We start from the raw sequence: 17,280 nt of genomic DNA on the forward strand, positions 1-17,280 counted from the left end.
ACTGACACAAAAAAAAAAAAAAAAACTAAGGCAGAAAGTAAATAGATGAATAACTCCAAGGTTCTTACATGCTATATGCAGTGGCACAATATTAACTCTAAGTACATTGTGAGCAGTTAAATATGCATCTTGTAATGCTGAGAACAACCACTAAAAATTAATAATAAGTAATAATAACTTAAGAAATAGTTAAAAAGCCAATAATATATTAAAATTAAATTCTAAAAATATAATCCCATGTAGCAAAAAGAAAAAAGCATCAAAGAAAATATGAGAACAAAAATAGGAAGAAAAAAGGAAAACTAGCATAAAAATAGCAAAATGGTAGTCTGAAATGCAACTATATCAATAATTACATTAAATGCTAATAGACCAAACACTTCAATTAAAAGAGGTTGTCAGAAGGATATTTTTAAAGCAAGACTCACCTATATGCTGTCTACAAGGGTTATACTTCAAAATAAGTAGAAATCAGGCAATCTGTCCCGTTTTTAATTATTATAATACTCATGACCAATGAAGTACCTTCCTTCTTTAAAAATCTAATGATTCCACATGTGTATGTGGATATGCACATAGACACAAACATATATGTAACATGTAAATATTGCTTATGCTCAGGATGCTATTATGGTCAAATGTGCCTGTGCCCAAACCCAAAAGACGGTAGAAGAGACAGTCTACCAAGTTGGCGTAGCCATCGCTGCTGCTTCCATTTCTCCATCACAGCTCGCTCGGTCAGGGAACCAGAGGGCTGGTTGGATAATTGTATGATCCTGTCAACAAATGATCATAATTGTTGGCAAAGAAGGGGAACACAAGACAACTTAACGAGTTTGCTAATTGCTTTTCAGTGCAGGATCAATGCAGCAAACAGTACCGGGTGTCACCCGTCAGTTCACATAAGACGACAAAGCCGAGCAGATTCTCTGGTTTTTTAAAGCCGGTGTTTCTTCCCTGCATCGGATGTGTGTTTTTACTTCTCAAGGCAATCTGTCTGCTTTTATATCCCTTTAACATATTAGGTGTATCCGCTGAGAATTCTTAGGAAAGTCATGCTGAGGTTTGAAAGTAATGAGAGAACAAACCACTGGTATGAGGATGAAAGTGCCCAGGTGGGCACAACCTCCAACTGGCTGGCCTCGCCAAGCATCGGTGAGTGAATTGTTAGTATCATTAGCTGCCATCTACAGGGGCTCCACTAGACGCTGTGCAAGCACACGTCATCTCCAACCCCTGCAGCACGTGGAGAGGTGGCGTCTGCCTTTAGAAGCAGGAGGCAGACTCCTCGGAGGCTAACCTGCCCAGGAGCAGAGCTGGGATTTGAACCCTGGTCCATCTGTCTTCTGCCATCCATCTGGCAATGCTACTATCTCCATGCGATATGTGCTTACTCCTGTCCCTTTCTTCCGGGTCATTAACGCAGCCGCTTTGGGGTCACGGGCCAGCTTCCAGGACCTGATAAAACAGATGGGTCCCCGCGCCCCGCACTGTGATGCGCCCCAGCGCAGACCTGCTCACCCAGGCCCTTGGCCTTGGACTCTGGGCTGGCTGTGGCTGATTAGCACGGTCACCTACCCTCCTCGGTGCTGTGAGTCTGAGGGCACCATTGGTCCCCATGGAAACCAGGAGGCATGGATTCAGCTCTTTGGGGACAGGTTACACCTCTGGCCTTGTTCAATGATGACACATTTACATACCCTCAGTTACAAAGGGAGAGAGTGTCCATTGTGTGTGTGTGTGTGTGTGTGTGTGTGTGTGTGTTTCTACCCCAAAAAGGGGTAACTCGCCGCCATGCTTCCTGCTCAAGGCTGCACTGGCCCCAGACACCAAGCCAAGGCCCTGGGTACCAGCTCCCCTTTAGCTCCTCCTACAAGCACTGCCCAGTCATAACCAAGAATACGCACCGTCAGGACAGAGGCCACAACCGTCTGAGGGCCCCAGGCCGGGCATATTCTCCTCAAATCTTGTCCCAGGAATGAGCACAGCCTGGTAAAAAGTCAGGAACTCCCTGCACTCCATGGCACGTGACTTTACTGATGGTGGGCCTTGCCATATTACAGGCAAGGTGAGCTTCGAACTTCCCTCCTCCCTGACACACCAGCAGTGTGAGGGCGACGCTGGACTCGCTGCACCGGGAGAGCTGGGCCCTGCCACGCTGCGTCCATCGTCCATCGTCCATCGGGAGACCTGAGAGCTGGGCCCTGCCACGCTGCGTCCATCGTCCATCGTCCATCGGGAGAGCTGGGAGCTGGGCCCTCAGGCTGTGCGTGGTTACAGTTTAAGTGAGCTCACGGGAAGTCCTTTAACCGCTTAGTAACTGAGTTGGGGGCACAGGGCCAGTGATGGAGAGCAATTGGCTGAGCTGAGGTTAACTAGGCTTCGCTCCTGATGCCTTTCCTAGAGCCCCACCATGTCTGTGCTGCCATTTAAAAGGGGGCAGTCCATTTGGCCTTACTCTTCTAACTGTCGGCAGGGAAACTGAGAAGTAATACAGCATTAAGTGTTGCATCTCTACTACAGTCTCCCTCCTCGCGCCATTGAGCTCGGTCTAAACTCTCGCTGCCGGTAGACAAGTAGAAAAATTCATTTCATGAATCAACTGGGTGTCTATGGTATCAATAACCGGTCACCGATCCATTTCCCTCTGGATGTACGGCCGCAGGGGCGGAGCCGCTGGGTAACAGAGTTTGTGGTAACACCAATCTCGAGTTCATTCCCTGCTTGGGTCAGAGGTTTGGCTGCTTGTGATCTGTCACCTTTCTTTCCTACGGTTACATGGATAGGATAGCCCTCGACCCAGGAAAGTGTTCCCACCAACCACACACGGCTCCCCTCACCCCCCTCATGCTTCAAACCGGGGGGTGCTCACAGCCAGGGTGCCGGGGTAGACGGATAACCTCAGAGGGTAGATGGTTCGCCTGGCTCTGCCGGCTAAGCCGAGGGAGAGGCAGGACTGATGCTCGGTTATCCGCCAGGTCGCCAGCCTCCTATGGAGGAACAAACATAGGAACCCCGTGGAAAACGAGTGGCAGCAGCCACTGAAGTCTGGTCAATAGCAGGACCGTGTCCCCAACCGGGGGCCCCTCCTCTCCGAATTCCCGAGCGTCCCAGCAAGCAAAGCCCTGCAGCTTGCAGGCATGCAGGTGAGCTGGTGGCCAAGCTCCTGGCCTGCGGGCTGGCGCACCTGTCCTCTGGAGTCGCCACTCAGGGGACCCTGGGACTGCGCTGGGCCACACGGAGCTCTGCACCGAGGAGAAGCAGGGACGGAAGATGGTGAAGAGTGAGCTTCACCCAGAGACTAGCGTCTGAAGGACCCAGGCCAGAGCCTCGCTCTGCCGCCCGGGAGCCAGGGGGACCCTGGGGAGAAGCCCCGTGGGAAGCGGCAGAGGCCCCGGGCAGGAGGCCCCGGCAGGGAGGCCCCGCAGAGCCACGGAGCCGACCACCCCCGCAGGCCCTGTCAGTGTGACCAGCTCCGGCGGGTCCACAGAGAACAAAGGAACGCCTGGTGGGGAAAGACCACACAGGGCAGAGCCCGTGCCCGGCTCTCCCTGACCCTCCCCAGGCTCCTCCTCTATCAAGTGGACGTCCCCTCACTCCTGGGCCTTCAACCTCCTCCTTTTCCTGGCCAGACTCGCCTTAGCCATCGAGCAAGCTCACACTACTCCATCCTAAAACATCTCCCCCAGCCGCCTCCATCCTTCCTCCAACCCGTCTTCTCAGGAGAGCTGGATGCAGCCTCCCTCTACTCCTTGGTTTCTCTTGACTGTCCAGCCCATTAAAACGCCATCATGTCCCCTCCGTGCCTCTAATAAGGATCTTGATAAGGTTACCAATGACTGACTGCCAAGTTCAAGGGTTGCCCATGGTTTTTGAGAGTCCCACCGCTGCCGTCTTCCAGACCCCTGCCTGCGTCATCCCATCCCAGACTGTCCCGTCCCGGGGTCCCGGGCACTGGTGCTGCCTGCCCTTGGCCCTCTTCCCAGCCTGCGCGGTACCCTGGGGCGCCCTCTGGATGGTTACAGGACAGCCTCACCTGGAGCGCCGTCCCTGGGCTCACAGCATTGCTGCAGTTGGAAATGCATCTGTATTTGTTGTTCATTGTCTGTCACCTGTTCTATGAAGCTTTCTCAACAACAAGCTTTCCTCGATCGGCTTACCCATGGGACCAACATGCATTTGCCTAATACCTACCGCGCACCAAGCACCGTGCAGATGCTGGAGATACGGCGTCAAACAAAACTAAACGGTACAGAAGCAGGAAGGTCCCTGAACTCAGAGCTTTTGATCTACTGACACAGACAGACAATCAACAGCAAATAAACATGTATTTCAAACTCCAGCGAGCACAGTGAAGAGAGTGAGTCGCCCATAGTAATACAGAAGCCAGGGGCTTAGAATCAAGGGCTGGTCTCATCCCACTGGCCACGCCCTTTTAAACCATTTTACTCTCTCTGAGCACCTGCTTCCTTGTCCCTCCGCAGGCGCCTGGCCCACAGCACACCTGTGCTCCGTTTATTCTTTCCTACAGACCAGGCCCAGGCAGGCAGCCACCGGGTCTGTGATGAGGATGTGGGTGATCTCATTAATGAACCAACTGTTGATGAGTCCAGGGAAGGCTCAGTTTGACAAATCCAACTAGTCAAGTGCATCCCAGTGTTCGGAAGTATGATCCGAAGTCTCTAGTTTCATTAAATGCCAGTTGACAGAGATGAAATTCATCCAGACATTTCATCTCTCTGAAACTGTCCAGAACTAAGAGAACCAAGTGTCAGTACTGGTGAGAGAAATAGCACAATTCAGGAATACTTCATTTCCTTACCAACCGAGGTCCCACGGTCCCTTTGCCAATCCAGCCAGGCCAAAGAATAAGCAAGACGGAATCCACAGTCCTGGAATGAGTCCCCAAGATGGGAGCAGGGACCAGGGGACCCTTCTAGCTGGGCGGGCCTGGCTGCAGCCCAGCCCAGTTCCCAGGGAGCCTGGACAGGGCTCGTCCGCGGGATGGAGGGACGGCTGCTAGGGTCCCCGGGGAAGTTATTCTGAAAGATTCCAGATCTGATACTTCTCAGCCCTTCCCCCAAATGTGCAGAGGGGCTCGGGGCAAGTCACCAACGGCAAAGGCAAACGCTGGGAGCCGAGAGCAGGACCAAGGACGCCACCACCTTGCTGTCTCTCCCCCAGCAGGCTGAGCAGCCACGATGAGGGACGGCGGGGGACGGGGCGAATGGGCAGGACAGGCAGGAGTGATGGCGGGCATGGCAGTGGTCAGGCAACCCCACAGCCACAGGCCTTCCTCCAACACCACAGGCCTGAACAGCTGGCCACGCAGGTACCTGGTGGGAGGGACTAGTTGTCCGAGAGCTGGTTCAACAGGACAGACGGGGAACAGTGCCTCTCGGGCTGTGCGCACCAGAATTCACGCAGCAGATGGGAGAGGAGTGGAAAGGCCACTGGACCGAGCCAGTGGCTGGGACGGCCCCCAGCGCCTGGGGCCTCTCTGAACATCATTTTCCTCAACCACAAAACGCAGGGAAAAGGCCGCACTTACCTAACTGTTAAATGTGTGTGAGGCCCCATGGACATGATAGGTCTGAGGCTTTTGGAAAATTATAAAGGAAATCATTTTCCTAGCAAATCCTTTTATGGCATTTTCTATGAGCCACGCAATGATCTATACCAGTGGTTCTCAACCTTCCTAATGCCGTGACCCTTTAATATAGTTCCTCATGTTGTGGTGACCCCCAACCATAGAATTATTTTCGTTGCTACTTCATAACTGTAATTTTGCTACTGTTATGAATCGTCATGTAAATATCTGATATGCAGGATGTACTTTCATTTTTACAAATTGAACATAATTAAAGCATAGTGATTAATCACAAAAACAATATGTAATTATATATGTGTTTTCCGATGGTCTTAGGCATCCCTTGTGAAAAGGTCGTTCGACCCCCAAAGGGTCGCGACCCACAGGTTGAGAACCGCTGATCTATACACTTTACAAGTATTACTCCTAAATTACCCATGGGGGGGCTGTTGCTGTCCCTGTTTTAGAGAGAGAGAACGGGCACAGAGAAGGTAGGACCCTTGCCCATGGTCACACAGCTGGTCAACCAGAGCAAGGCCCGGGTCGCAGACACGGAGCCCACGCTCTCCTCCACGGCACTGTCATCGCACGTGGCTCCTGAAAAGAATATTCTTCTACTCGCATTAAAAAACCAGCAACAGCACCAGCCTGCTCAGTTCTCCCCATTTCACAGGCTCTGTCTTATGTAATTGTCACATAGCCCTACGAGGTGGTTAGTGTTCTACTCCTTTGTGTAGAGGAGGAAAGTGTGGCGTGGACATCTCTGGACATGCATTTCACATTATTTTTCTAATAATGCAGAGAGCTGTGCAATCCCAAATTATTTGTAGCCCCGTCTAACCCTCCCACCTATGGACATGACTCTTGAAATGAAGATCCCAACCAGCAACAGTGCACAAAAGAAATACCGCCCAGAAGAGGAGGCGAGGGTGTGGCACCGGCCGGCCTCGCAGGGACACAGGGACGCAATCAGGGAAGCGCCCTGCAAAGCGACATTTGCATTCTGCCCCAACCATCTCCTTCACTGGCCATTCGAGGCCCTAAATTCTGTCAAGAGATAGTCAGTCGTTCCTTCGAGTGAACACCCTTCCCATTAAGAAGTATCTTTGTAAGAAAAGCAAATGATCACGTGCGTCCCAGTGGATTAGTGCATAGCCTCCTCTGCAGGCGGCAGCTGGCGGAGGCCGGCTCCAGCCTGCACACAGGGTGCCCCGAAACTTACAAGGTCACAGGATGGGCTCGGTGCATAAGACAAGCCAGAAGGCGAGGCGGAGCGGAGATCCTGAGCGTGGGGTTGAAAGCTGGGGCTGAACTCAGGGGTGCAGGGGCTGAGAGCCCCAGGGGCAAGATGGGAGCAGGGAACAGGGACACTCCAGCCAGACACAGCAGCGAGGGTCCCCTGGGGCCTCCCTCCCTCTGGATTTCCAAAGCCCGCCTCAGGGGAGTGCTGTGTGTCCCCATGAAGATGGTGGGTGTCACTGAGACAGGGGCGGGGCGGGATGCGCGCACAGTAGGAGACCTTGTCACAGGAAACATGTGAGGGCAAGAGGGGAAGGGAGAGGAGCCAGCAGCAGGGGGCGCTCTCAATGGTTAGGCTAGAACCGTGGTCGGCAAACTGCGGCTCGCGAGCCACATGCGGCTCTTTGGACCCTTGAGTGTGGCTCTTCCTAAGCCTTAGGAGTACCCTAATTAAGTTAATAACAATGTACCTACCCATATAGTTTAAGTTTAGAAAATTTGGCTCTCAAAAGAAATTTCAATCGTACTGTTGATATTTGGCTCTATTGACTAATGAGTTTGCCGACCACTGGGCTAGAAGGATTTGTTCCGAGGTGGAAACCAGAAAGCTGCCTGGAGCCAGCATCGGGCAGGAAGCGGGAAGGACAGAGGGTGGGATGTATGAAGTAGGACAAACTACAGAGAGAACACCAGGCAGAAGGCAGGTGTGGCCGTAGGGATCCATCTCCAGACCGTGCGGGCCAGCGATGCCTGGGCGTGAGCAGAAACCCGTCTCCCGCGTCTCTGTGGGTCCCAGACAAAGGGCCCCCAAGCCACAGGACTCTCCGGGGCAAGGACTGACCTTTAAAACCATCGGATCCCCCGCTACTCTGGGTTCTCCCCAGCGCCTGGCAGAGGGTCTGGGACAAACACACTCCCCAAACTGTACAAGCCACACCTTCCCCGTCCACCTCCTGCTGCCCTTTCTGGGCCCCTCCTGCCCCGAAGACATCCACCTCTTCTCCCGCAGGAGCTGGGGCCCAGGCCAAGGCACCAGCTCCCAGTCAGGTGCTCCTGCCGCAAGAGGGGCGTTTCTGGGCCAGGGAGCCGGCCTTCCTCTGCTCCCAGTCAGTGACAACAATGTGAGGAATGAAGGGTGGTTGGGGACAGTCCCCAGGAGCCCGGCATTTGGTATTAAAGGAACTTCCAGGTGCTTGGGAGGATAATCTGGGGGGGTGGTGGGGGGGGACTATGTTGGGTTGTGTTTTGAAAATCCTTTTAAAGGCCCCTGAGGCTGGAAGGGGGGCAGGGGAATTGTAACTGCTATTGCCAAGGAGGTGGGTGAGGACGGCCCGGCGCTCCATGGCACCCGGGGCTCCGAGATCAGGGCTGGTCCTCCAGCCTGAGGAGCAGTGAGGTGGGAGAGTAGGGATGCTTCCCCCTCTCAGAGCCCAGCCAGGTTTCACGCCAAAGGACAGCGCCTCCTGGTTTCGGGCGACGGCCTCACACAGGCACTTCTCAAAGCGGCCAAAAATCACCCTACGGGGTAGCACATAACCCCGTAGCTGCTAAGGCACTGGGCACACTCAGAAAGGCATCCAGGGCCCCTAATGGTCACCCAGAGTCACGGTCATGGGACCCTGCAAACCCGAGAGCAACACCACACCAACTATCGAGCTGAGCCCTGGACCACCGGGAAGGCCATCGTTTCGCACATGGAAGACTCATTTGTTCTATCCAAGTGAGGAAATCGAGGGCTAACATCCACAGGCGGCTGGGGAAATCGAGGCAGCTCAGGAGGCGGTGTCTGAGGACTACCCCAGGCTGCGTGAGTCAAGTAAATAGAATTCTATAGATGGGGGGAGGGGGGTTGCTGACAGGAGGGGCCAGAGACACCCTCCAGATAGACGGGGTGGGGAAGCAGGTTTACAGTGCAAGTGCATGAAACAAACAGAGCATATTCTTGTATTATTATTTAACTAGAGGCCCAGTGAACAAAATTCGTGCACTGGGGGGGAGGGGTGTCCCTCAGCCCAGCCTGCACCCTCTTCAATCTGGGACCCCTCGGGGGATGTCCGCTGCACGATGTGGGATCGGGCCTAAACGGGCAGTCAGACATCCCTCTCACAATCCGGGACTGCTGGCTCCCAACCGCTCGCCTACCTGATTGCCCCCTAACCACTCCCCTGCCAGCTCGATCGCCCCCAACTGCCCTCCCCTGCAGGCCTGGTTGCCCCCAACTGCCCTCCCCTGCAGGCCTGATCACCCACAGCTGCCCTCCCCTGCCAGCCATCTTGTGCCCACATAGGGGCGGCCATCTTGTGTGAGGGCGTGATGGTCAATTTGCATATTACCTCTTTATTGTATAGGATTATCCTATTATTGTTCATACCAACAACTGTGAGCCTGCTTTTTTCCACCCTGTGCCTCCTGTGGCCCACTCCCAGCAATGCCAGATGCTAAGGCTGTTTTTTATAGAGTCTCATTGGGCCTGTGGGCCAGGTAGTCCAGTTCACAGTAGCCAGGTCTCTGTCAGGGCTCGTCCGTTATGTGGTAATGAGGATGAAACCCCAGTCTAAGAGTCTGCAGAGACAGCAGAAACAGAAAGGGCAGTTATTACCCAGAAATAGGGTCCCCACTGGCATCTTGAAGGACTGGAGGAGACCAGGCTCCCTCATGTGACTCCAGCTAGCGGGCCAGGAAGAGCTCGGTGCGGTGCGTATTTGTAGTCATGACGTGATGGGGCACTGAGGGGGGCTGGCGTGGTTTCACTCATTCTAGCTCGGCTCAGCTACCGTGGGTCACCACGGCAACACATGGCACAGACACAGGTGTTATAACCCCTTTTGTGCCTGGCAGGTGTGGCTCAGTGGTTGAGCGTCAACCTATGAACCAGGAGGACATGGTTCCATTCCCACACATGCCTGGGTTTCGAGCTCCATCCCCAGTGGGGGGCATGTAGGAGGCAGCTGATCCATGATTCTCTCTCATCATTGATGTTTCTATCTCTCTCTCCCTCTCCCTTCCTCTCTGAAATCAATAGAAATATATTTTTTAAATCTTTTTTGTGCCCTGGCTGGTATGCCCAGTGGTTAGAGCATCAGACTGCACACTGAAAGGTCTTGGGTTTGATTCCCAGTCAAGGGCGTATCTGGGTTGTGGGTTCACTCCTCACCCCTGGTCAGGTTGCGTGGGGGAGGCAACCAATCACTGTGTCTCACATCAATGTTTCTCTCCCTCTCTCTCTCCTTTCCCCTCCCTTCCACTCTCTCTGATAAGCAATGGAAAAAATATCCTAGGTGAGGATTAACCAAAAAAACCCTTTTGTAACTACCCAGACTATTTGTGACGGGGCCAGGTATGCCCGCAGGTGGGCACTGGTGTGGGACCACAATCTGATTCCTTCCATAGCCTCCTCACTGAGGCTCTGCGTCTCTGTGGCATTCCAACTGCGGACTAAGCCAGGGGGAACATAATCCCTGTTCTAAGTCGGGTTTTATTTATTTCCAGGAGTGCGAAAGCAAACATGTAGCAAGATTAAAGTGTTTGCACCCCCTTTCCAGCCAAGAGAGCTCTAATCCTCCTGCTAATGAATGCCAGGGCCATAGCTGTTTTTATTAATTTCATCTCGGTTAAAAATATAGACACAGATGAGCATGCTTGACTAAAATAACAATTTGACATTTGGAAGGTGTTCGCTTCATTTCAGCAGAGCGGTTGGGGAGGTTCCCCTTCACATGTGACAGGGACACGGAGCTGGCCCTACCTGTGATAGGGACGCCCGGTGCACGAGGCAGACGAGGAGAGGGTGTGAGACCTCAGAGGCACCAGCCACGGTCTCTGTGGTCCCAGAAAGCAGCACAGAAATGGACAGGCCTCTTCTCTCTGTTCTCTAACGACGCCTCCAGAACTTTTCTACACTTCGCTCCTGAAATTACCAACCTCCCAACCAGGTCCGAAAGGCTGCTGGCAGGAATACTGCTCCACGTGTCGCAAAGAGACTTTCAGAAAAACATACGGGTAATCCTGGCGGGGAGACGGGCGCGCTGGACACGAGGGCTCCACACCGGACAGGCCCCAGTGCCCCGTGCAGCCCCGCCCTCCTCAGCTCATTGCTCGCCAGGACTCCCCTCTGAGGATGGGAAAGGCATTAAAAACCCATGGTGGGAAGATGTTTAAAAAGATTGGAAAGCATTCAAGGAGGGCTATGTCCGAGTTCAGCGTGGAGGCAGGGCCTATTTTAAAATCTTTCCAGGGAGGTCGTGGCTGCACTTCCCCCATAATTCATTGCCATGTGCTGTACCTCTGTGCTTAATAATCACGTTAACGTGACTCGATACGGGGTATTTTAAAAGTAACGACATTTTATGTATGCATTTAGTCTAAGAAGCTTTAATAAATTTCTGGTAACATCATGAGTATTCTAAATCCTTGTTTATTTTCTCACTTCTAAATACTAGCACCCAAAACATTTCTTTGGCCATGAAACAATAATTAGCTGATAATTTAATAAATGGAATTGCTCTCATTGGAGACACACCATGTCTTCATTATCTGCAAAAACCTCCCAGAATTAAGAAGGAACAGTGAGGGCGCTTCTCTAGAATTACCAACAGGATTTTGGTGAATACAAAAATCATAAATAGGAAAAATGAAACTAAAAGGCCCGACAAACAGCGAACTGTCAGAAAAGTTCCTGCCACTGAACTGTGAAGAGCAATAGCCACAGCGTGGCCAGGTGGACGACAAGGTCCCCGACCGCACAGCCGGGGCCATCCCCCTTCCTAGTGCGCACCACTTACGTGAGAATCAAAAGAACCCACGGCCCCTCACGGCGACGTTCACCTCGAGGTCCCAGACGCCATGAGTACCTCCTCCTGCTCTCTGATCCTGCTTCAGAAGTTTAAGTCTTAGATTCCAAGAAAGTCCTGCCCGGGACCAAAAAGGAAAACACCTCTGAGCAAGGACTGTTTCCAATCACCCTCTAAATAAAAAACGAGGAATGCCTCTCTCTCTCTCTCTCTCTCTCTCTCTCTCTCTCTCTCTCTCACACACACACACACACACACACACACACACACACACACACACACACACACACGGCCACAGCCTGGGGATGGCGCTGCATACTCCAGGCTAATCCCCCAGCAATTTAACAGACGGCAATTGATGGCCTAGCTGCGTCTGATTTTTCTGTTCCTTGCGTGTTATTATGCCAGGGCCGGGGCCAGCCACAGGGCAAGTCCAGCAAAAATGGAACAGTGGCCTCTGTCGTTCCATGGGTGGCTCCTCTGAGGAGGAACTGCGGGCCCAACTTTGACCTCCAAGGAGTGTCCCAGTAACAAAACCAAACTAACCGCCCTCCCTGCACATCCTCCGTGACCTTGATAAACGCACAATTAGTTCATTCAGGTCCCAACAGAGGCCAGTCCTTCAGCCATCCTCTCGGAGGGGCTGCCAATCATCGAGTCCAAAAAAGATGCTACAGAGAGGCTCTCAGAGGGATGTGTGCGGAGCCCCTATTCTCCCGTCTTCACAGAGCCCGTCTGCTCCACAAGCAAGGGGAGGCCCCAGGGCCGGCCGGGAGAGGCTCCCAGGCCTGCGATCTGCTGACACGTGAGGACATGGTTCCATTCCCACACAGTTATGCTGCTGGGAGAGCAGCCCGGACGACAGCACTTCCATCCCAGACGGCTCCGACGACGTCCAGAGCAATCCCGGGATGATGGTAAACCTCACATGTGAGGGGACTGGCCCTGCCAACGCTGAGCCGCCAGGCGCAGGGAGAACACAGCATCCACTTGAGTGCCCGGGGAGCCTGTGACCACACGCCCCTACTCCGCAGCCTCTCCTGTCTCCACTTCAGTCCAACTGCAGTATCTGTTTGGAAAAAACTTAGGGAAACCTCCAAACTACCCACATCGCAGGACTCAGTTAGAGGGACCAGCAGTTCTATAAACAGAAGTCCCAGAGGCTGGGACGTAGCTTGGTCGTCTGCTCACTTCGGGAACGCGGCAGAGGGCTGGGTCCAGTCCTTAACCACCCGCACCTCCTGCGTCCTGTGAATGTGCCACCCACGGACTTCTTCTTCCTGGGAGTTATCGCCCCACCGGACCAGTCCTTTTTCTCAGATGACTCGTCATGAACAATAAAGCTCACGCCCAGTTCTTCATCCCTGACCGTGCGTAAATCAGCGCGCTCCGCTCGGGCTCTCCATGCTTGTTTGTTTTGGATGACCAGGAGACGAATTGTTCCTCAGGGCGTCCTCGTGTGGGACAGAAATACTCAACAACGCATCCTGAAGCTTTCAAACGAGTGGCCGGGCGCCTAAGGTACTTCTATCAATTCCCTTCTTTTTTAATCAGACAAATTCGGTGTTTGACATCGAGAAGGTGTGACGACTGGTTGATAGAGTAGACATTTCACTTTTTAACTGGCTGCCTGACACCAGGAACAGGCAGCTAATAATTCAAGTGCAAAACTGCCCAACAGCCAGCAATGCACATACGAGTGGCTGAAATATACATGACAAACTTGCCTGGTGAATGTGAGCGTGATGTGCAGGGCGCCTGGGATGCGCAGCAGCTGTCTGCTTCGTCACTGTTGTGTCTAGAAAGAGCGTTTGGAGTTCGTGGGTTTGGAGACAAGGACGCTCCTGGCTGCTCATCTCCTGTGAAGAGCCCCACAACCCACCCCATCATGTCCAACCACTTCAACGTCTGTCATATTTTCCTCTCCCTTTGCCTTGGCTGGGCCTCACATTTTTAAAAGATCCAGTGAAAGAAAAGCAAAATTATGTTTACAAATGCACGTGTGTTAGAGGAGACGAGCTTTCAGTTTCGTGACTCTGACCTACAACCCGACTGTATTCCTCTCGAGGGAAAGTGCTGGTCATCTGACGCTGCCACCCGTTCCCGCCTGCACCCTCAGGACAGGGCCTTCCAGAAATACTTGGTGGCCAGGATGCTGCAGAGGAAGGCACTGGCTACACACCCCCTGAGGGCAGACTGAGGCTAGTCCCCAGCAGCAGCCGCCCCCCACCCCTGCCCTGCACATAGAAGCTGCTCCGTGCAATAATAAAGAAGGAGTTTGTCTTGAGCCCAATTTTAAAACAAAGAAACAAACAAACCTCTTCTTTCTCTCCCACCATGCAGACTAACACCATGGAGATGATCAAATATATTAAAACCCCGTTTTGTTGGAAGAAGAATGGGAGTGGGGTGGGGGATAGAGAAGGAGGGGGACAGGGGGAATAAAATTAATCCAAAAAAGCAACTGACAGGCGGGGCACAGGCAAGGAGCTTCAGCGACCCAGCACCCGTCTTGGACATCTGCGTTTCTGAAATATTTGTTGAAATTAAAATGGAAGCCCTCCCTGCACCATCGCCGTCTCTCTGAACAGCGTGGCTGCTCGCCCTCCTCTCTAAACCCTCTGGCTCTGGCCAACAGCTGGCTAACTGATCCTTGCAATTTTCTCTCCGCAGAAACAGTTTTCGAGGGGAGAGGGACCCTAAGTGGGCTAATCAGCCAACCGCCAAGCCTCGGGGCTGAGGTGGAGGGTCATGGTGTGTGAAGGGCCTACAACAGTCTCCTCTCTTGACACAGCCTGGCTTCCTTAGAGGAGACCACCAGCCACACAGCTGTGTTGACCCTCAAGCCTTTTCTGATTTTTTTTTTTAACAAACAGAATAGGAATTCACAACCCAAATCCCTTCCCTAAGCTCCAATGCTTTTGAACCTGCTAGTGTTCTGCCCAACGATGTGGACATTTGGGTAATCGTCGATAAGCAGAAAGATAAAGATTGGGTCTGCACTATCCCACAACCTTCGGGCGAAAAGCGAGCAATCAAACAGGAGCTTTCTCCAGACGTGAGACTCGTGTGGTCAAAATCTGCTCAATTACCTAAAAATTGCGCCTTTCGCTCAGACACTGTAGCAGTAAACAGACAGCCAGGAACAGACACAAGCCTATCTTTCTTTAACGTCAACCATAATTACCACTCTGGGACAGCGATGTGCGTTTTCATTCTATATTGTTCTGCATTGTACAGCTCACCCCAAATCAAACACGTGTTTTGTTAGTGCTGAAAATGCAAAGTTACCATTTCCAAACACACCCAAAACGCCCGCACTCTGTCCACACCGGGGTAAATTCACGCATATCCTGACGAAGCAGCACTGAGCGGCAGGAAGAATAGTTCCTGTGGGATCACAGCTTTGTCATATTTAAACCCAAACACGGCAACGCGGAGAGGAACACATTTGTTTTCTCTCGGTGCTTTTGTTCCATGGAGACCTGCACGCCCCTGCACTGTGTCTTCAGTAACAGGCCGGGACAGCTTTCCAGCACACTAACCCCTCCACCACCCTCAGGGTGCTGCCCGTTCGTTCATTCACCAGCAAACGCGGAATTCTCCCGCAGGCTCCCGCGCCCACGTCACACAGACCAGTCCCGCTGCACAGATACAGGCCTGGGTCTCAGCCGCGTTTCCATCAGTCCAGACCCTCGGAGGCTGTGAAGTCAGCGTCCCTGTTAACTAGCCATTTTGCCAAGGAGAGCAGTGCCCCTCCGCTGAGCTCCTCAAAGCCAACCCTAAGGCGCGCCCAGCCTCACCCGCTTTAGGCAGCACGGAGTCCAGATCCCCAGCAATCCACCTTCTGAAATACCTGTCTGCCAACTCACCTCAGAGCACAAGGGAGGATCCCCTGCTGCGTGGCCCAAACGCACGCCCTGGGGATCCGGAGGAGGCGGGATGGACGCGGGGCTGCCTCAGGCCCCAGGGTAGCCCAGAGCCCCGCGTCGGAGGAGTTTGGAGAACCGGGGAAGGGAAGGTTAGAGCGCGGTGAGAGAAAAGACAAACGGATGTGCACCGGCGCTCGGAGGGCCGCAGCGCCGGGTCTGAGTGCAATCTGTCGGGACCCCAGTGGACAAAGCCAGGGGAAACCGCGCAGGGGACTGGGGCCTCGGGATCCACGCAGCCTCGCCGCTGGCATCAGCGTGTGGGGAGCGCAGACGGGTGGGTAAGGTGGGCTGGGAACCGGCGAGGAGACATGGCACCCCAGGGAAGGGGGGTTGGAGGGCACGAGCTTGATGGGCATCCCAAATCCCGGCAGGGGCCCCGAGAGGACTGAAAATTGGGCCAGGCGACCACAAAGGGGAGCCTCCCTGGCGAGTCCTGGGACGGCGGCGGCGGTGTCGCTGCGCATTTCTCCCCCTCCTGGGAGTGTGCAGGATGGGGGCCAGGGAACCCAGCTTCTCGGGGTTCGTGTGCCTCCTGTGGCTCCCAGTTGGCTAGGGCGCCGCGCGGGACACTTACTTCTCGTAGTCATACTTGCAGTACAGCTTCTGGTCCCGGTAGAAGCAGGTGGTCTCCAGGGGCTCCTTGCAGGAGGCGCACTGCACGCACTGCTCGTGCCAGAAGCTGTCGTTGAGCCTCAGCAGAAACCGGTCCGAGATGACCCGCTGGCAGCCCTCGCAGACCGACCTGGGGCTCGCCGCTCGGCCTGCGCAGCAACAAAGGTTCACGGTGAGCCTCGCCGCGGGACAGCGGGCCACGCCACCACCTCCGGGGCTGCGCCCGGCACACTCACACCAAGGCGGTCCCTGAGTCCCCACCACGGGAAGCCCCGTGTGATCCACGCAGCATGGTTTGGAGACAGAAAAATCAAACCAAGCGACATCTCTAATAAACTCAGGTTTAGATTCTACCCGAGGAGGGAACGGAATTCTGTAAGTGGCCTTTAATTATCAAACCTACCCGGTATGCGCGTCCTGCGAAATCAGACAAGCAATGCCTCTGGGCTCCCGGGTCTATCACAGTCATGTAATCGCGCACTCGGTGAGTCTCTGCTGACTCTTATTAAAGCCGAGTGCGTAAAAACAATTTTGTTTGGTTTTACTTTTGCTAAAACTAAGTTCTACATTTTTTTTATTTTTGAGAGACGACTTTATTTTTTTTTCTTTTCGTCCCAAAAAGTCCCGCGTACAGAAAAATACCCTCTCGCCCCAGGCAAACTCAGTGTGTTCAAACCAGTGAACCCCAAGCGGCTGCGTCTGGGACGCTGTGCAAACTGCAGATGGGCTCTTCATAATAAGAGGCATCAAAATAAAGAGAAGGGGGAAACCTAGGGAGGAAGCGGCAGAGACGCTGCCCGCACGAGGCCAGGCATCCGGGAAGCCTGCGGGCTCAGCACCCGCGGAGAGCGATCCCACCCAGACCCACTCAGCAGCCGGGCCCTCTCGGTCCTACCCTCGGACTTCTGTTTGGGTCCTTTAGTTTTGGGGATGGGTGACGCTTGGTCACCTTTGTTGGCACATTTCACGGTGGTGGAGAGAAGGCCTTGCCCGGGGAACTAGCCTTGGGCGCGATGTCCCTAAGGACCTGCCCTTCCCCGTTTCCCAGTTACGCTCCGGGCGCTTCCCCTTCGGGCCGCCGGGCTGGAGAGCCCGTCGCCGGGGCCCAGCGGGCAGG

At 53.7% G+C, this 17,280-nt stretch overlaps 1 protein-coding gene across 1 annotated transcript in view; it reads right to left on the reverse strand.

Annotated features, from left to right (window-relative positions):
• LMX1A (LIM homeobox transcription factor 1, alpha) overlaps positions 1-16,206 on the reverse strand; it is a 115,992-nt gene extending 99,786 nt beyond the window's left edge. The window contains exon 1 of the mRNA XM_014528580.1: positions 16,126-16,206. The gene's annotated coding sequence lies outside the window, so the exon portion shown is untranslated. The remainder of the gene's footprint in view (positions 1-16,125) is intronic.
• Positions 16,207-17,280: the final 1,074 nt, after the last annotated feature.

The sequence above is a fragment of the Myotis brandtii genome, unplaced genomic scaffold (assembly GCF_000412655.1).
Source record: "Myotis brandtii unplaced genomic scaffold, ASM41265v1 scaffold64, whole genome shotgun sequence".
Lineage (NCBI taxonomy): Eukaryota > Metazoa > Chordata > Mammalia > Chiroptera > Vespertilionidae > Myotis > Myotis brandtii.